The sequence below is a fragment of the Mustela nivalis genome (assembly GCF_964662115.1).
Source record: "Mustela nivalis genome assembly, chromosome: 16".
Lineage (NCBI taxonomy): Eukaryota > Metazoa > Chordata > Mammalia > Carnivora > Mustelidae > Mustela > Mustela nivalis.
The window spans coordinates 22,751,907-22,772,696 of NC_139035.1; the positions used below are offsets into that span (position 1 = coordinate 22,751,907).

Here is a 20,790-nt window from a genome sequence, read left to right on the forward strand (position 1 = left end):
CGAATATCTTCTCATGTAAAACGTTTCCACATCATTTTATGTGGCTGCTGGTTTGCTGGAGAAATCCCTCCTTATTTGAAACAGTGAAGTTGATAGGAATTGCTTTCACCGTGAGAACCATTGAGCATTTTCTCTGCTTTCGGATTTTGCCCAGAGGTGGAGTAGGATGAGGACACCCAGGGGCCCTTGTGGGGAACCTCCAGGGACACACAAGAGGAGGGGAACACACAGAGGCCTTCAGCACTTCTAGGCTTTGCAAGGACCGTCTGGCAGCAAGACAGGAGCAGGTGCCCTGTAGGGGACGACAGCAGAGACCCCACACCTCCCTCCACCCCTGTGTTCACCTTACAATCAGTTGCCCTTTGAGACCCAAAGGTTGCATTTGCTGCCATGGTCTGGCCCTTGCCTGCCCCTCCAGCCTCCTTCCCTACCTGTCTCTGCCCTGCCATGCCATGTGGATGCTCTGGGTCTCTGCTAGATTGTGCTAGGCCCAGCGTGCCCCTTCTCCTCCCCCTTCTCACCTGATGAACTGATTTTTTTTTTTAATCAATTAGTTTAGGTGTCACTTCCTCCAGTTTTCCCTGACCCTCCCCATCTCCCAGGCCGGATTAGCTCCCTCTTCACAGGACATCTTGAGTCTGAGTGCATTATGTCCATGTCCCTACTAGACTTGGAGTTGCCTGGGTCAGTGTCTTACACGTTGGGCAGACAGTGGGTACCTAATAAATGTTACTGAAAAAGGTAAAGGTGGTCCCAGTACCCAAAGCCTTGGGTATGACCAGTACTGGCAACCCTTAGGTATGACCTTGGGCATGACCAAACCCTTGGGTATGACCAATACCCGTACTGCCAACCCTTGGCTATGATCATAACATTTGAGATATCATGAATGGGGGTGGGGGACAGACCTCAAATCCATCTGTATCTCTCTCCCTCTCCACTGCCAAGCTCCAGGCTACCCTCAGCCTCCTGCCTGGCCCATTCAGTCCTTTCCCAACTGTCTGCCACTCAGCAGACAGACGACCTCCCTCACACATCAGTCCGTGTGTATCTCTTTCCTTCTTATAACAGCACAAATATTTGGATTACTACTACAACAGCACCGTTTACAAGGCCCTGATAACCCAGTCCCTACCCACTTCTCCAGTCTCGGCTTATACCACTTCTCCCTTTGGTCTCTAGGCCCCGGCTAACAAGCCTTCTTTCTGTTCTTCAAATAGCCAAGGCCCTTTGTGGGATCTTCTTGGGATCTTCTCTTGCCAGGAACATTCAATCCATCATTCCTCATGGGACTGGCTCCTTCTCGTCCCACAGGCTTCTGCTTTACGGCTACTTCCCCCGGGAGGCCTGGCTTCAGAACTGCACCTAAAATAAGTCTCCTTTCATTCTCTAGGAGGGCACATGCTCATATTTTTTCCCAGAGCTTCTTTATACTTAGTAATTGCATTTTTATTCTTGTGATCAGTTGTTTGAGAATACTTTCTATTCTCTCTGTGGGGGAGGGGGTATTATGTCCCCCACGGGGACATTTGGCAAGGTCTGCACATGCATTGTCACCACTGGGGGAGGGCGCTGCTCACCAGCATCTAGTGTGTAGAAGCCATAGACCGCCGAAGCCCCAACCAGACATGGAACAGCTGCCCACGGCAAAGGACTGTCCACAGGGATCCGACTGACAGGCCCTGCTCAAGACTGCAGGTCCCCCGAAGCCTGGGAGGGACCCCGCCTCCCTCATCCACCATTTTATCTCCAGCACCCGGCTCAGTGCCTGACACACAGTGAACCCCCAGATAGAGCTGCATGGAAAAACAGGTGGTGAAGGAGAGTCACGAGAACGCCTGAGGGGCACACGGGGACCAGTCGGAAGTGATGCCACCACAGCCCGGGGGCCGGCAAGAGGCAGTCCCTGCCATGCCGGGCATGATCCCCTCAGTGCTGGACTGTGGGGGGAGTCTGGGTGTCCTAAGGGAGAGGCTGGAGCAGCCCCAGGTGGGGGGGATTCAAGGAACCCCAGGAAGCAGCCATTCGCAATATGACAAGAAAGCATATAAACACTGTGGCACCCTGCACCGCCCTCCCAAGTCACACCGCCTTAACGTCAGCCCTGGACGGAGGGATGGGTGTCCAGAAGGCCAGGGACCACTGGGCAGTGGCTTATGAGGTGAAGAGAGGAAAGGGGCAAGAAGGTACTGGTACTAGGGTCTCTGAAGACCCAGAATCTCTGTGCCTTTTACACTTACACTCACCGAGTGAGTGAAGGGGTGATGTGGAGGGGGTCTGAGCGGACGCACGGAGGGCACGGAGAGAAAGCCGAAGTGGGGGGGGGGGGGCAGCATTGATGTGTTTCTTCTTCCTGTTGTTCGTCTCCTAAACCACTAAAATCCTGTTTCCAAGAAACTGCAGCTTTTTCTCCGCAATTACTGTGGGGAAATACCTTGATTTAGAGTCTAAAGAATCCAGAAGATGGAGTTAGCCTGTGTCCGCCAGTGAGGACGCATTTGGGGAGATGATCTGGTTGAGAAAAGCTCCGAAATCCCAGTAAGAATTCTCTCCCAGAGCAGATCGGCATGTTCTCGGAGCAAGGCTTTGTTCATAGAGACAGAAAGGGAACAAAAGGCTACAAGAAGACTTCTTGCAGCTCCCGCTATGACCTTTCGATTAACAAGGTATCAAGAATCCAGTAACAATAACAACACCCAGGAGCCTGTATTACCCGGGGCTCAGAGATGCCAACGGCAGGTTCCTGGGCTTCTCACTGGTTCCAACACCTTCTCAGTCCAAGAGGAGCTTCTGCCCAGCAGCGGAGCTAAACAGCTCTGTTCGCAGAGTCTGGAGGCTTGAGAGGATGCTGGCTTTTAGCACCCACATACTCCTGAGATACTCTCATCACCTGTATGACTTGTGGATTTCATGCCACTGCCTCGATTCTGACATCCTCAAAAACCTTAGCGCCCTCCTCCAAATTCTCCCCCAAACAGCTGTCAACACAATCACCACTATTCTGTTGTCTGGGCTCAAAAACTTGAAGTCATGGATGCTAACACATCCATTCCCCTTAGGGATTGTTCCAAACCTTCCCCCTTCTTCTCATGGCCTCCACCAACTCCCATTCTTTTCACATAACCTTGTCTACATCATGGGGGGTACTGACGCCACCAAGGGCGAACCTTGGTCTTCCAGCCCCCATCCCTAACCTAACCCAAAGTCTTATCCAGGGTTATGCCAATGCTTGTCCTCGTCCTCTGTGTCTAAAAGCTGAAAACTTCCTCCCTCCTGGTCAGTCCATCCCCCTACCTGGGGTCCAGATCCCACCTCCCCTCTCTCCTTCCAGTCCAGGCTCCATTGAATATTCTCTCTGCCTCTACCTACCTCACTTCCCCTCTTTGAGGTATCACCTTGGCCCACAGACATGATCGAGTTTCTTCCACTCTGAACAACAACCCATTGTTTCTCCTCACACACCCCTCTCACTGTTATCCCAGCTGCCTCTTCTCTTTCCCAGCAAAGCTAGGAATAAAAGTCTACACTTGGTGCCTTCATACCCTCACAATAATCATCCAGATACTGGTGCATTTCTCTGCCCTTCACAGCAAAATTTCTCACATGTTTGTGTATACTTCCATTTCTATTTTCTCAGAACTTATTCATTGTGAATTCACTGAAATCTGGCTTCCAACTCCCACCCACTACTCAGAAATCACTTCTGACAAAAGTCTTCAATGACCTCCGTGTTGCCCCTCGCAAAGAGTCTACCACTGACTACCCACACCTCCTTGAAGCCTCAATCCCTTAACTCTTCTCCTCACCACCACTCATGCAACCCTGACTATTGCCTCATAGACTATCTCCTCTAGACCACTCCCCTCATAAACATGAGTCTTTCCCCAGGCCCCATCCTTGCTCCCCCATGCCTGTCCATGGTCAACTCCCAGAGCTATGTCACTAGGCTGAACTCTCCTGGGCTACCAGCTTGCGCCACCAAATGGCTCCTAGACACTACATCCTTAGCTCTCCCATTGTTAATTCGAATGGTCTCGAACAGATCTCATTATTTTATCTGCTCTTTGCCCACTTTTCCTCCAGCATTCCTCCTCCTAGTAAATGGTACCGCCATCCACCCAGTCCCCAAGCCCAGTAACCTGTGAGTCATTCAGTCTCCTCCCTCCAGCTCTCCCCTCAAATCCACTCAGCTACTAAATCTTATCCACTTCATCCCTTAAATGTTTCAAGGGTATATCCCTTCCCCATCCTTCTATTACCATTATCTCCATTTGCCTCATTAACTTTTTCCCCTTTGCTAAAACACTGACCCACTCAGTACACTCACATCAACAAAGGCAACTGAATTCTGCATCTATCTCCACCTAAATAAGGTTGCGAACTCACCATTCTCAAGTCTTCACCTCCTCTCCAAGTCTTTCCCCTGTTGTACTCCCTGCCTTTCAGAATGGCACCATGGCTCCCCAGGCCTCCTCCCCCCATTCAAAAATCTGAAGGTCATTTTGGATTCCTTACTCTCTCTTTCCATCCCTCTCAACTCTTGACCAGACAGGGGCAATACACCTGTCTGTACCCAACCACCCACCCTTACTAAGCCAGACAAGGTCAGTATTGCTAACTGTTCTCAGTGTACTAGTCTGGCTTTTCTACTTAGACTATGAGATCTTTGAGGGCATGGACCAGGTCTGGTATTTTTTCAGATTCCTCCAATGTGCCCAGCATAGCACTGGGTACAGAGTTTGCCCAACAGAGAAGAGAGTCGGCGATGAATCCCGTCTGCCAAGAGAAGCCTGCTGTTGAAATATCAGCCCCCCAAGATGAATGGCGCTATTGGCCTGACTCCTTTGCCACAGCGAGAGGACATGCCTGGGATCAGCGAGACCTCAGCAAAGAGGCTGGAAATGATTCTCTGAGACATCTGGGAGAGAGACTTCACCAAGGACAACATCACGGACTGTCGAGTCATCATGTGGACTCAGCCAATTTCTGAGGTTTTGAACCTGAGGGTCCCCATCTGTAGGCTATAGTGGTACTCCAGTGGTACTCAGTGACCCAAAGGCTTGGAATTACATCCCACCTGTTTTATGGTGGCCACCTCCCCTTGGAAATAAGCAACAATTCAGTCTTTTCAGGAGTCTAGTCTGTTTTCCAGAATTAGACTCTAGAGTGTTTCATTTCCTTTGAGGTCCATGATATTTTATTATTCTTTACCACATCCCTCTCCCCATCACTGCCTCTCCTTCACTCACTGAGGACTCTAGCAATTGTTTCCCTTTCATCTGAGGTTCTACCATCATCCTAGAAAGTTCTAATATACACAGATAGCCTCTCTTAACACCCCAGCCTCTATTTCCACGACTTCCACAATGCCAGTGGCTTTTAGTTTCATTTCACTCATCCACTAGCATGACCCCACCTTGGACCCATGTCACTGAAACTGCCGTTAGGTCAACCCTCACCTAGACCATGACCACTGCCTCCTGACCAATGAGTGTGCTGCTGTCCAGAATTCTACAGTGGCTTTACATCTACAAGTTCAAATCCAGGTCCTTAGGCCAGGACGCAGAACACCAGCCTGCTGTCGGGTCTCACCTCATTCCTGCAACCTGGCATTTCCTGTTCTGACTTCGGACAAAATCCATTTTCCATTCCCCCGACCCCCACCGTCTCCTGACCCCCACTGGGCCTCGAAGGCCCAGAAGACTTCCCTTCATGTCTGCAAGGATGTCCCCTCCTTGTCTCTTTCCCTTCTGGCCCACACAGATGTTAACCTTCACATTCTAGCTCAAACACCACCTCCTCTGGGAAGCCTTCCCTGCCTAGTCTGGGCACATCTAAGGGCTCTTTTTTCTGTGCTCTCCAACACGTGATGCTGTCTTTACAACTTTTGTCTGGTCAAATGACTATCACAAGGGCAGGAACCATTCCTATTCACTCTGTATCTCGGCCCCGGGTACAGGCCTGTTTCAAAGTTGCTTTCACTGGATGTTATAAAAGACATGAAGGAGTGACTTCAGTAGATGCCCTGTCCTCTGTAGATCAATGAGGTCAGAGGAGATTGGGCTCTTGAATTAATTGAACCTCTTCACTCTTCACCCTGGCCCAGTGCCCTGCCCATATGCTTGACTCCCCTAATAGAATCTGCCCTGGCTAAGCACCACGTACAAATAAATCCTTCAGCATTAAGTAGCAAAAAAGCTTCTGACTGCTTAGAGAAGAAAGAGACTGGTGCTTCACAGATAGGAAGGTAGACAGGCGGCATATGGAGAGAGGTCTATCTGATTTTTAGGTACTAAATACCCAGGAGTATTGATGACTATTTCATACTACAATCAAGTCTGTGTTCAGCCCTGTACTAGCCGCTGATGGTAAGAAGAAAAGTTCAAACAGCAGCAATACGTCTGCTGATCACCTTCTACGAGCCAGTCACCAGCCTGTGGAGTCGGCATCCTGGTGATCATTCCCATTTCACAGGTAAGAAAACAGGCTCGATGTCACATGGCTAATAAATGCTCCAACGGTATCACCTCTCGCTAATTTCTTCACCCTGTCCCTTCGCTGTCCTCATCACCCTCATTTGAAAATAAACTTCTTCCTCCGTCCTGCCTCCCCACTAACCCCCCTCCTGCTCTGCATCAGACAGCAACGTTGTCACCTCCAACACCTCATACAAACTCACACCTGTCCACATCCTACCCTCCTTCAGTCCAGTTGTCCAAAAGAATGACCCCTCTCCATCCTGAGGCCTATCCTTCCACCCTCACGTTTGAGGCTGTCTGTCCATGTTCTTAGAAACCTCACATTAGGGCGCCTGGGTGGCTCAGTGGGCTAAGCCTCTGCCTTCGGCTCAGGTCGTGGTCCCAGGGTCCTGGGATCGAGACCCACATCGGGCTCTCTGCTCAGCAGGGGGCCTGCTTCCTCCTCTCTCTCTCTCTCTCTCTCTCTCTGCCTGCCTCTCTGCCAACTTATGATCTCTGTCTGTCAAATAAATAAATAAATAAAATCTTAAAGAAAAAAAAAGAAAGAAACCTCACATTATGACTTATCCTTCCTTGAACCTATTACATTTTCATTCGAATGGATCTTTCCCATTGACACGTAGAGGTGCTCAACTCTCTCCCATTCAAACAGAACAAAACCAGCCTGTCTCTTCAACGATCAGGGACAAACCTCTGGAAAGACTCACTTATGGGTTCTGGGTCCACTTGGTCCTCCAACAACTACAGTCTGGCTCTAGCCCATCAAATCCCATTGCTCTTGATTAAATCACCTGTGACCTCTGTTTCTGAATCCGATGGAAGGGACTTCCCCGCAGCCCCTATGCTTCCTCTTCTCCTTATTCGGGAAACACTCTGCCCTTGGCTGTCATGACATTTCCTCCTCCTGGCTTTCCTTCTGTCTCTCTAGATCATCCTTCTCTGCTTACCTTCTAGGCTCATCCTAACTCAAAGTCAACGCCAGGCCTTCCCTTCCACACCCATCCTTCTTCCCTCGGCAGCCTCCTCGACGCCATGGTTTCCTTTACCCCTGGGTGTTGATGACTTACGGGGGCACATCTCCTGCCCAGACCTCTCCTTCTCCAAATTCCTGTCCCTATAGCCCCCTGGCTTCTTGACCTCTGCACTCTGATGGTTCAAAGGGTCCTCACGTACAACACAGTGGGATTGAACTTGGGATGTTTGACGGTTCCCGTTGCAGGAATCTACACCTCCATCCACCGCTACAAAGCTGGTCCCTAGGGCTCATCCCCAATATCTCCCTCTCACTTCGTACATCCAAACCATCACGTTCTATCCATCTGACCTTCTAAACCGCTCCAATCTATCTGCTTCTTCCTACCCCACAATAAATGTCCCAGCATGAAAAACTGTCTCCCGATAGGTCTCCCTGAATCTTCCCGTGGCCACCTCGAATCTACTCCCCACGCTCTACAGTCATAGTGATCCTTCTGAAATGGGACATCTGGCTGTGTCACCCTCCTGCTTAAGTACTTCAGTGACTACCTGTCACTCTAGAATCAACATCAGAGTCCCTCCTGTGGCTGCTAAGACTCCCTCCTGCCTCTCCTGCTCAGCTCACGTGCTTCTCCCTCTCCTTCTCTGCACCCTAGTCCACTGGCCTTGGGCATCTCCAAATACCATGCGTGCTCTAGCCACGACCCTCTCCCATTCCTGGAATATCCTTTCTCAGTTCCCAAACTCCCTGCAGCAACTCTGCTCCTACTCAGTCTCCAGGTCCCGGCTGAACCATTGTTTTCTGAGGGTGATTTCCCAGGTCCTCCCCGAGGGGGCCCGGACCTCCTGTCAAACACTCTTATCATGTCCTGGGCCTCTACTTTTATAAGTATCATTTTACATTTACTCGTGACAGATTTGTTTCCCCAAATGACTTCAAGTTCCATGAAGGCTGGGGCTTTGACTGCTCTGGTTTTCCCCCCTCCACCTTGTATCCCCCGTGACATTCAATAAATACTTGCTTGACATCATGAAGACATGACCCAGCTTCTGGCCCCATTACTCTTCTGAAATTGCCCTTGCTAAAGTCATCAACAACCTTCAAACTGCCAGAACTGTACGACTGTGGATCCCTGGTGTTCTACCAGCTGGACCATGGGTTTCCAGCACTAAAATAGAACCTTGGCAGTCTTTCCCCAATTCATAGAAAAAAAAAAAAAATGAACTGACAGACTATCCTCAATTTAAATCTTTTGTTTCATAAAGTTTTCTTTCTCAAAACTTGGTGTCTGCTAGTCTATGTCTGTGGGCAAATGTAGCAGGAGATGCTCTCTGATATAGCTCAAAATTTTATATTCAGCCCTTTCAAAATTTTATGGTATTCTCTAGAAAGCACCACGATTCCCGTGGGTTTCACAACATGAACAAGTATTTGAGACCCACTGGCCAAATCCAAAGAAACATTTTTAGCCCTCTGTGCTCTCGATCTGTATCTGTTTATCAGGTTGTATAACTCTTGTATCTGTTCTGTTTCTCAGGCTGCTTATTCATTTTAGCAACCAGCATTTACTGAGCACATACTATGTTTTCCCACCGTCCTTCATTGCTATTCTTACTGTGGCATTTATCAGCTTCTGTGATCTCTCCCACGTACTGCAAACTCCTGGAGGCTGCAGGGACATGCTTTCTCTTTTGTCTCTCTCTCCCACTCTCTCTCTCTCTCTCTCCCCCCAGCTAGGCCAGCACATGGCTCAGGCACAAGCATCATCTTTGTTGCACGTAGGAATAAATGAACGAGTGAATCCAGGAGTGAATGAACAGCTGAACAAAATGGTGGGGTACAGCTTGAATTCCCATTCGTGAGGCTCAGCTGTTTCTCCACGGGGAAGCTCATTGTCATGCAGCGGTCACATACAACAGAAATGTCAATTTTACACAGGTAAGCTACCATCTGCTGTTACTGTAACAAGTAAAATGAATCTGATGTAAACTTAATATAGTTTTATAGTCTTGAGCTTGTGGAAGTCACTTCTATTATTTATCCATCACCAAGCCCTGTTGATTTTACCACCTAAATAAATAAATAAATATCACAGTGATTGCCTATCTTCTGGAGATATAATCGGTTTTACTCTAAGTATCTGAAAATACTATGTATTTTGTCTGCAGCAGAATTTGAGTAAATATTGGCATTACTGATATTAATGTATCTTTAAACGCCCCACAGCCTATCAAAACCCATTCTCTTGGCTTCTTCTGCCCCTTCTCCTGAGGTTGTCTATCAAAATTTAATTAACCTTCAAGGCCCAGCTCAAAAATCACCTCCTTCAGAAAGACTTCAGTAGTCTTCTGGAATTACAGGGCCAGCCCCAGGTTTACTTGGGCTCTACTACATGTGACTGTAAGTCATTTGTGGCTCTACTTAGCCCTTCTTTCTTTAGTCTGCAGGGTACAGCTGCTGATGTAAATGGTCCTCTCCCACACTGCTCTGTGGGCAGCTCGAGCCCAGGGACCACGACTTGCTCATCTTTCTGTCTTCCCAGTGCCTTGAACAATACTCATATTCCGAACTGAAATATGTTAGACTACCATTTGCTATGCTACGCAAACACCATTTTTGTGTGTCCTAAGGTGACTTTTTTCCCTAAATAGTTGGGGCATCTGGCTTTTGCCCCAACCCCCCGGCTGTGGCAAGGTTCTAGCAGCCCTACCTGAGAGCCCCATCCAGCTTCCTGCTCTCACCCCCATGAGCCATAGCAGAACATAGAAGAAACAGCTGTCCTTGCTCTAGAATTCATTTGGGGAAAAATTCAAGCTGTTACCTTTTGAAGTGGAATGGGAGTCAGAGGTGAGCCCTAGCCAGTGAGCTGTGTGGGAAGAGAAATGTTTGCAGTGAGCCAGGCCCGTGGCTCTCAGACTTGTTTTGTCAAATAGCAGGCAGGCTCCCAGCACAGACCTGGGCCTCGGGGGCCACCCTGCCCACCTTCTTCCGGAGGTCCCTTGGGGTGGGACAGACACAGGGCCTTCCGAGCATCTCGATGCCACTAACATCTGGAGCAAAGCAGAGACAACCCCTCCTTTTCCCCCTCTTCCATCCCCACAGGAGATCACGCTCACGGTCCACAGGGCCCAGCACTAACACACACGCCACAGAGACAGGAGCAGGAAAGATGGAAATTCAACATAAGAAAACTGACTGCTTTGTCCCTGAACTGTGCCTTGTACAAACCTCTCCAGACTGCAAACATTCCAGCTCACCCATCAAAGTGTGTAACGTTCAGCCACATGCTGTTAGAACCCAAAGTGAGTCTCCAAGCACCTGTGATGCTCCTGTGCCCCTGCTTCAGGTCACCGTGCCGAGAAGGAAAGTCATCGGGGGAAGAGCAGAAAGGTGCTGCTTGATGGCAGAGAGCCTGGGCTCCCCCACATACGTGATCTCGATATTAAATGAGATGATGTAGGCAGAGTACTTAGCAGAATAGCTGGAACTTAGCTCTTAAGGAAGGCTTCCCCCCTAACTGTGCTGGAAAGCCTGCCCTCATGCCCTTCATGCACCTAGAAGCAGAAGGGCGAGGATCATCAGAAGGGAAATCCTGGGGAAAGGGAGTGCTGAGCTGGCCGTCTGTGCTGACGGGAGTTTCCCGAGGGGGCGTTCCAGAACACACTGATGGATGCCTCCACAGCTGTGTCAATAACCCTCCTTCCTCCTCCGGGACAATCTGGCCCTAGACACCAGAGCAATTTTCAAAACTTTTCTTTCAATCGTATCTCTCCTCTTCTCCTTTCAGAAGCCCAATTGTAACACCAGAAATAGACCTACTGACCTTGCTGATGGGCAGCCACATGCTGCCCAGGGGCTAGCAGCGTCTCCTGGATAAGGGAATTCTCTGCCTCCTCTCTTATAACATAGACATTAGCGTGTTAGAAACCCTCTATGCATATTTTCCACCTAGCCATATATCTTAGAAATCATTCCCTGTCAATTATGAAGAAACTTCCCAAGTCCTTTTTTTTTTTCTTTTTTTAAATAATAGGACAGTATTCAACTACCCGGAGGTACCATGAGATTTAAAAAAAAAAAAAAAAAAAAAAGTCCCTCTCAGACGAGCACGTAAATTGTTCTTTCAAATGATGCTATACTGTGCGTCTGTCTTTGTGACTGGAGCCAATACAAGGGCAAGCTCAATTCCTAAAAATGGAGTCACTGGGTCTGACGGTGGGCACTTCTAATTTTGGGAGATGTTTCTAAAACACTCTCCAAAGAAGTTGTACCCATTTTCTCTTCCAACAGTAACACAGGAAAGGGACTGTTTCTCCAGGATTTCATCAGCAGTTTATAAACCTTTTGGATGCTCATTGAAAGTAAATTGCAGTTTACACTTTATCTATTAAAGAATCGATCTTCTGTGTACAGTTAAACCCCTGAGTCCTCGAGGGAATGAAGAGCATGTAGTTTTTGTTGTTTTGTTGTTTTTTTGTTTTTTGTTTTGTTTTGTTTTGTTTTGTTTTACCAGGCCAGCACTTTCCCTAAAGCCCAACAGGATCCCAGCATCTCTTGGTGTATGTTCACCACGGCTCCAGATTTTCAGCTTCCACACCCGACTCTGTACTTAACAGGAGACCAGCATCATGGAAGGAAAAGGGCCTTCGGAACTGGGAGACCCGGCTTCACGCAGCAGCTCTGCCACTGACTGGCTTGATGCTCTTAGCAAATAATCTAACTTCTCCCCAACTCAGTCTCCTCTGCATGAAATACAGAGATAATCATATTGATTTTTCAAAGCCTTGTGTCTGGCACGGAGAAGGGACTTAATAAGTAGCAGCAGTTTTCATTAGTGTTAATGATCATCAGGCTGGATTCAAGACCTCAGGGCACTTTTCACAATTGACAAGACCTGGAATGGCCCAGCCAGGGCCGTTCTGTTAAGAAGCCACCCAGACGACTCCCAAGTTCTGCTCGGATCCATCCCAGCCTCCTTCCAGAGTTGCCGGGAGAGGCCACTACAATCCCACCCCGGGCCTCTGGGTGAGGGTGGGCGTTTCCTGGGCCCCGGTGGCTCTGTTGTTGCCAGAGCTTGTCTGCACGCAGCCCCACAAATCTCTGGGCCAAGAGGAGCTCATTTCCAATTACAGACCCATCTGCTGGAGACAAAACAGAGATCCTTGAGCAAAGAAGGAGGGACTTGCTCCCATCAGCCCTGGAGCCCATTCAGCTTTTCCTCAGCAATTTTTGATAAGGGCACTAAAGGCAAATTTCTAGTTCTGGCAAGAATGCCAAGGATGCCCACCACTGGGGTTTCTGTGTGTGTGACACAGACATCCTGCCCCCAGCAGCCTTTTCAGAGGCTTTTCTCATTCACACTTGGTCTTCTCTCATTTTATCCCCCAGGTGGCAGAAATTCTAGCCATGCTCCTCATGAGGGGAGAACTTTGAGGAGGGGGCTGCGATCCCCCACCACTGGTCCACCCTGGGTGTCCACTCCACCACCCCCCACCTCCATCTCTACATGCTGGTTTAGATCCTCGCGGGCACTGCAGCTGGAACCACTGGAGAGAGGTCTGAGAAATTACCGTCGCTCTCCGAGAATATACCTCTACTCTTTCTTCCCCTTCATCGGCCTCTGTCAGTTTAAAGGAAAGGGGCGGGAGCTGCATAGAGTCCCGAGTACTTCAGGAATACAGAAAGGAATCTGCCTCCCCCGCCCCCACCTCGCCCCCAGGAAGACTCCAGATCCCAGCGAATCTCGGGCAAAGCGCTCTTGCCAGACCTGAAGTCTCCCCCCCCCCCCCCGCTCCCTTCCCGTTTGTCTCTCACGCGGTATAAAACGTGGGTCCGGCTCCGCCACTGGAGGACCCGACACAGGACACAGAGATACGACTGCGTAGACTTCAACCCCTGCCAGTTACGCTGGCCCCCCAGTCTTGCGGGTGAGAACCCCCAGCTCCATCCGGGTCCTCCGGCCAGGCCACGAGTGTGGCCCGGGGCTGAATGAGGGTCCGGGGGTGGGCAGACTGGAAAGAACCGGAGAAAGTGCCTCCGCTGACTGCGGGGGGAGAGCGGCTGCCTGACCCCACCCTCCACTCTCCGCCTCAAACTTGCTAGAAAGAGCAAACTTTCAGGGCCCCACAATTCCACCCGGAAAAAAGGGATGCCCAAGTGTGACAGAAAAGCACGGGTGGTGTATGTAACCCAGGGACACCGACAGAGAAGACAGATCTCCACTCCTGCGCTCCCCGGTCGCCTTAGGCAGCGCAGAGACCGGAGGAAGCCACCCCGGCAGGAGGTCTCCCGGGCGCCGCTCCGGGCACTCTCCCCGGGCCACCCAGCCAGACGGGTGATGGGGACGCGAGCACTGCCTTCAGCTCTTGCCCTGCTTCTATTTGGGCCAAGCCCTCCTCCCGGCCGCTGAGCGAAGCTTCGATGTGGCCCGGCGCCCCCAGCGAAGCCCTCGGCGCACCGCCCGGGGGAGAGCGGTGCGCGACGTCGCCTCCGGCCTCGGGAGCGAGCGGACCCCGGCCCGGGTGAGAGTCCGGTTTCTCCGTCCCTCAGGCAGACTTCGGCCCCGGTTGCCTTGGAGATGGCGACCCTGAGCCGCAAACGCACCTCCGCCCTCCTTCCGTGGTCAAACTTCAGCAAAATCCCCAGCAAACCGCACCCAGGTTGCAAGGCCGGCGCAGAGGCGCCCGCGCGCTCCGAGGCACCCGGACGCACGGACCGACGGCGGTGGCTCTGCCCGCCCGCCCGGCTCCCACCCGCCGCCGTGCTCAGCCCCGGCCCCGCTCACTCACGCGCGCCGGACGGTCCCGCCGAGTGTGCAGCGTCGCGAGCCGGGGCCGCCGCATGCTCCCGGGAGGTCGTGGGCGCCCGGGTGCAGCAGCCGCGTCCGAGTGCGCACCGGCCAGGGGAAGGCGCTCGCGGAGCGGGAGCGGGCGGCAGCGGCGCAGGCGGGGACAGGAGCCCCGCAAGTCCGGCCCGGAGGCGGAGACAGCGCGCCCAGCGGCCTGGCCACTAGGCGGGAGACGTCCACCCCCACCCCCTCGAAGCACGCGGCTGCAGATGTGGAGCCGGAGAGCCGAGCGCCGAACCAGACTCGGCACTGCCCGGTCACGGTCAAGATAGGGGCGTGCGGGGAAGGCGGCCCCGGGGCTCGCTGCCGCTGATACTAAGGCGCCATCGGAAGTACGCCCCGGCCCGGCACTTCCCCGCGCCGAGCCCGGCACCCCGCGGGATCCTCGGCCCGCCCCCCTCTGCTCCCTCCCTCCTTTTCTTCCTTCCGGGAACCTCGGCTCCAAGAGCGCCCTAACCCGTTACCACGGCGCTTCGCTCCGGCGGCCGCTCCTGGGTTCGGCTGGCACCGGGTCTGCGCGCGTCCTTCCGAGCGCCCGGGCCTGGGGCTGCCGGCGCGAGGCTCCTCTGCCTTCCCCGGCGCTCCGAGCACTGGCACCGCACGGAGCCGGGAACCTCATCGCCCCTCCAGGTGGCCGGGGCTGGGGGCAGGTACCGAGCAACCTGATTGGCGCTGGCCGGAGTCCTGGGAGAATCCCCCACCCGAGAGGCCGCTTGCACCAAGGCGAAGGGAAGGGACAAAACGGCGCAGGCTGGTGCCTTCCAACGAGTCCCTTAGCTCCGTTGTCTTTTTGCCCAAGAAATGTGAGCTCAGGAGTCAGCGCCCTAAGAACTTCGCGAGCCACCACTCAAGTCTAGCACGGAAAGTCCTGCAAGAATGATAGTTTTAAGGACCACGGAGTGTCGCTGTCCCCTGGACTTTGCCTGGAGAGCCTCCCGAAAGGCTCCTCTGTTTCCCCATTTCTGGCCAGCGCTGGTCCCTGGAAGTCCAGTCACACCTGGATGTCCCCGCGGTGGAGGGACACCGCGTCCTTGTAGCGGGGCAGGGAGGGAGTAAATGCAAATTAGAATTATGATGGTGAGATCTAGCAGGAAGAGGCAGGAAAGGAGACGCAATGTCGTCCTCTTCCCCCAACACGAGGAGAAATGTTAACAGTGCTCTAGATTTCTTCTCTGAAATCACCATACTGTAATGTTTTCAAGCTCTACAAGTTGCTTATGTGCTGTACCCCGCCCCCCAAACCGTAAATTCTGACATCAGTCTGTTTGGAGAACATGGCGGGGCGAAATGGAAGGAAACGGTCACTTTTTCGCATCTCCAAAGCATCTCATTATGGAACCTTTGCCTGTTCCTATGTGTTCATTCCCCTCTTCCCCCCTTCCCCCGACCCTACTCATCAGGCTTGGACTAAAGACAGGGGAAGAGGGAGGGAAGGAGGGAGAGGGTCACCAACGTTAATGCTCAAGGTCGGGGGGGGGGGGGGTGCTGTTCTTATCAAATATGTTTTCCTCTTCATACTCTGGAGAGTCTGGAGAATTCAGAGCAAACATGAGCATTTTATCAGTTTCTGGAGAGAAGGAAAAACACTGGTCCCTCAGTCCAGGTCCACCTTGTAAAGGAGAGGAGTAAGAAATTTAGCAACCTTTATTATTCAACTTGGAGCAATCTTTATTATTCCTGAAGCACTCTAAAAAAATATGCGTCTATCCAAGGGCAAGCTACACACCCAGTGGGTCCAGCAGGCTTCCTGTTGCTTCCAACACTCCATGTTTTTCCTCTTTCTCTTTACAGGTTTCAAGTTTGATCTCGGATCATCATGCGCTGCCTTTTCTCACACAGTCAAACCTCACACCTACATTCTTTCCTTGTCTCAATTCTTCTCAAAGGCAAAGCTGCAATATAAAGAGATGTGTTATTTTCTTAGGTACAATTACACAGAGAGAGGAAGAAGCTGGGTGCAGCCTGAGCCACCATCATAAACCTGTGTACTCAGCCAGGTCACTGACATCACCCCTACCACTGGCCCCATTCCTCTTCCTAAACCCTTCCCTTCCCCCTAAAGCAACAGCCTTCCTGACTTCACGGTAGTTACCTCATGTATGTCTACCCAAACACGGTTGTGTTTGCTTATTTTTGTACTTTATGTAAATGATATGAGTGTGAATTATTTTTTTTAAGATTTTATTTATTTGACAGAGAGAGAGATCACAAGGAGGCAGAGAGGTAGGCAGAGGTGGGGGGGAAGCAGGATCACGGCTGAGCAGAGAGCCCAATGTGGGGTTTGATCACAGGACCCTGAAATCATGACCTGAGCTGAAGGCAGAGGTTTTAACCCACTGAGCCACCCAGGCACCCCTAGAGCATAAATTCTTTGTGTATCTGGCCTCTTCTTTCATTTGGTTATGTTTGTGAGGTCATCCATTTTTGTTATATATTGTTCTCGTTGGAGCTATCACAAATAACACTGCTAACCGCATTCTTGTATGCATCTCCTGGTGTGCAGAAGCAAACTTCTCTTTAAAGTATACACCTTGCGGTGGAATTGCTGGGCCACAGTCTATGCCCATATTTAACTTCATTAGATAAAGCCAAGTTGTTTACCAAAGTGGTCATAAAATTCACACTTCCACTAAATATGTATTTTGCAGTCACTCTACATATTTGCCCAAATATCTTGTTAGAGTTCTTAATTTTTGTCAATCTGGTGGCTATGTAATGATATCAAACCTGTGATCTTCATTTCACATCCCTAATTACCAATAAGATGGTGTGCATTTTTATGTACCTAGAGCCTATTTGAATTTTCTGTTTTGTGAAGTGCCTGTATAAATCTTTACCCATTTTTCTACTGAGTCATCAGATTTTTTTTCTTGTTGATCCATAAAGGTTCTTTGTATATTCTAGCTATATAGAATGTCACTTTGTCACTTATAGATTGCAAGTATCTTCTCCCCTTCATTAATCTTCATCTTTTGATCAGGAATAATTTTTTAAAGGGGGATTTTCATTGTGAGATCACTGTAAATTCAGAAGTAATTTTAAGAAATTATGCAAGGGTCCTCGGTACCCTCGCCCAGTTCCCCGCATTGCTACCGTCTTGCAAAACTATATCACACCCAGGAGATTGACATTTCCAGAGTCAGAACATTTCTATAAGCACAAGAATCCCTCAGGTTTCCTTTTAATAGCCACACCTACTTCCCACTCCCCACCCCTAATCCCTAGAAACCACTGGTCTGTTTACCATTTCTAAAACTGTGATTTCAAGAATAGTAAGTAAATGAAATAATATGGTATGTAAGCTTTTTTTTCTCCCCCAGTCAGCATAATTCTTCGGGGGTTGATCCAGGTTTATTAATTGGAAGGTAGGAAGGTACCAAGACTTGTTTAACCATTCATTCACTCACTGAAAGACATCTGGGTTTGTTTGTTTTTTTTTCCAGTTTTGAGCAGTTATAAATCAATCCACTATAAATATTTGTGTGTAGGTTTTGGTATGAACGTAAGTTTTCATGTCTCTGGGGTGAATGTCCAGAAGTGCAGTTGCTGTACTGTGTGGTAGTTGCACATTCCCTTTATAAAAGAGATGGCCAGCCTGTTTTCCAGAGTGCCTTTTTGGACTCACACTGGCAATATATGAGGTACCCAGTTTTTCCACATCCTTGCATTTGGTGTTGTCACTGTTTTAAAAAATTTAATCCATCTTCATAAATGTATAGTGATAATTTCACTGTGGTTGTAATTTCCATTCCCCTAATGACAAATAATGTTGAACATCTTTTCATGTACTTATTTGGCATCTGTATTTCCAAATAAGTGCTCTCTTTGGGGAAATGTCTGTTTATGCCTTTTGGACATTTTCTTTTACTTTTTTTTTTTTTAAGATTTTGTTTATTCATTTGACAGACAGAGATCACAAGTGGGCAGAGAGGCAGGCAGAGAGAGAGGAGGAAGCAGACTCCCTGCAGATCAGAGAGCCCGATGTGGGGCTCGATCCCAGGACCCTGAGATCATGACCTGAGCTGAAGGCAGAGGCTTAACGCACTGAGCCACCTTTTGGACATTTTTAATTAGATTGTTTGTTCTTTTACTCCTGAGTTTTGATAATTCTTTACATATTTTAGATACTAGTTATTGGATTTTGTTCTTGTTTTATTTTGTTTTTTTGTTTTTATTTAGAGCGAAAGTGCGACGAGCAGGAGGAGGGACAGAGGGATAGGGAGAATCCTAAGCAGGGTCCACACTCAGCCCAGAGCCTGAGGCCAGGCTCCAGGAGGCGCTCGATTTCACACCCTGAGATCATAACCTGAACCAAAATCAAGTGTCTGATGCTTAACGAACTGAGCCACCTAGGCGCCTGGAGATCCTTTTATTTTTTTTAAGATTTTATTTATTTCTTTGATAGAGAGATCACAAGTAGGCAGAGAGGCAGGCAGAGAGGGGGGGAAATCAGGCTCCCTGCTGAGCAGAGAGCCCGATGCAGGACTCGATCCCAGGACCCTGGGATCATGACCTGAGCTGAAGGCAGAGGCTTAACCTACTGAGCCACCCAGGCACCCCGATCCTAGTCTTTTTGCAGATACATGGTTTGTAAATATTTTCTCCCATTCTGTAAATTGTCTTTTGTCCTCTTTACATAGATTTTGCAGAGGACTTTGTAAATTTTGATAAGGTCCAGTTTTTCTTACTATGGGTCATGGAATTTCTGTCAAGTCTAAGAACTCTCTGCTTAGCCCTACATCCCAAAGATTTTCTCCCATTTTTTTTTCTCTTCCAAGTTTTACCTTTAAGTCTGTGACCTGAGTTAATTTTTATATAAGATGTGAGATTTTGGTTGAGATTTTTTTCTTGCCTCAGTATGTCCAATTGCTTTAACACCATTTGTTTAAAAACTCTGTCTTCCATTGACTTGCCTTTACACCTTTGTCAAGAACTTGTTAGCATACTTGTGTGAGTCTGTTTCTGGATTCTCTTTTCTGTTCTGCTGATCTATTTCCTCCACTCAATACCAGGTTGAAACTGAGCAGACTGATTTGGCCCATGTTATTCTTCCTATTCACAATTGTTTTAGGTCAGGATGACTGGGTGACTCAGTCATTAAGCATCTGCCTTCGGCTCAGGTCATGATCTCAGGATCCTGGGAATAAGCCCCTCATCGGGCTCTCTGCTCAGCAGGGAGCCTGCTTCTCCCTCTCCCTCCGCCCACTACTCTCCCTGCTTGTGCTCTGTCAAATAAATAAATAAAAATATTTAAAAATAAATAAAAAATTTTAAATATTGTTTTAGGCCTTCTAGTTCCTCTGCCTTTCCACTTATACTTTAGAATAATCTTCTCTATATCTACAAGAGCCTTGCCAGCATTTTGATATTATGGAGAAATATTGAGCCTTTCATCATTAAATATAAATTAGCTGTAGATATCACGTTCACAATTTTTCCTTCTAACTGTAGGTATCAAGTTGAGAAAATTTTCTTCTATTCCTTTTTTTTTTTAAAGATTTATTTATTTATTTATTTGACAGAGATCACAAGTAGGCAGAGAGGCAGGCAGAGAGAGAGAGGAGGAAGCAGGCTCCCTGCTGAGCAGAGAGCCCAATGCGGGACTCGATCCCAGGACCCTGAGATCATGACCTGAGCCGAAGGCAGTGGCCTAACCCACCGAGCCACCCAGGCGCCCTTCCTAGTTTTTTTTTTAATTTGCATTTATTCTGTGCAAATTTACTCCTGGGCCATAAGTTTTTGTTTCTTCAGTTTCTTCTGGGATATCTTTTTCTTCTGTGCAACCTCCTCTTCTGGTTTGGGAACAATCTGCTCTTTTTCAGTAAGGATCATCTCAATGTGGCAGGGAGAGCTCATGTATGGGTTAATGCAACCATGAGCCCTGTAAGTCCTACGCCGCATCTTGGGGGCTTTGTTCACCTGAATGTGCTCAATGGCCAGAGAATCAACATCTAAACCCTTAAGTTCAGCATTACTCTCTGCGTTTTTAAGCATGTGCAATAAAAATTCAGCACTCTTCTTGGGCCACCGACCATGTGTCCAGCCCCACTGTTTGGCCTGGGCACACCTACCAACTCCACCATTGTAGCGACGGAAGGGCACACACTGCTTCTGCAAGTGATGTCTTTCAGATACTTGGTGGCTTTTCAGATATGCATACCCTTAATGGCCTGGGCAGTTTCACGTGTGTTCTTAAAGTGAACACAGAGATTTGAACCTCTTGACTTGCATAATTTCGTAGGGTTTTTCGGGTTAAGCAAATAACGAACCATTTTCAGAGGTCACCCCAGGCCGCTGAGAGGAAGAGCTTCTATTCCTATTTTTGTGAAAATGTTTGTGATAAATGGGTGTGGAATTTTGTTGAGTGCTTTTACATTAGGTTATAGAAGCATGTGATTTTTCCATTTTAGCCTGTTAATATGGTGGATGTGTCCATTGCTTTTTGAAAATTAAACCAGCCTTGCTTCCCTGGAATAAAACCTTCTTGG

General features: G+C 49.2%; 1 protein-coding gene and 1 pseudogene across 8 annotated transcripts in view; both read right to left on the reverse strand.

Annotated features, from left to right (window-relative positions):
* The window catches only part of FAM163A (family with sequence similarity 163 member A), a 75,341-nt gene extending 60,424 nt beyond the window's left edge, over window positions 1-14,917 (reverse strand). For 3 of the 7 annotated variants that reach the window (XM_082703804.1, XM_082703813.1, XM_082703812.1), the window contains exon 1: window positions 14,244-14,716. The gene's annotated coding sequence lies outside the window, so the exon portion shown is untranslated. Of the gene's footprint in view, window positions 1-14,058; window positions 14,111-14,243; window positions 14,717-14,759 lie in introns of those variants that run through there. The other 4 variants (XM_082703807.1, XM_082703808.1, XM_082703806.1 and 1 more) reach the window with 3 other exon arrangements.
* Window positions 14,918-19,990: 5,073 nt separating this feature from the next.
* On the reverse strand, window positions 19,991-20,574 carry LOC309849683 (large ribosomal subunit protein uL22 pseudogene; annotated as a pseudogene). Its single transcript has one exon. The product of its transcript is annotated as a large ribosomal subunit protein uL22 pseudogene (transcript).
* Between the last annotated feature and the right edge of the window lie 216 nt (window positions 20,575-20,790).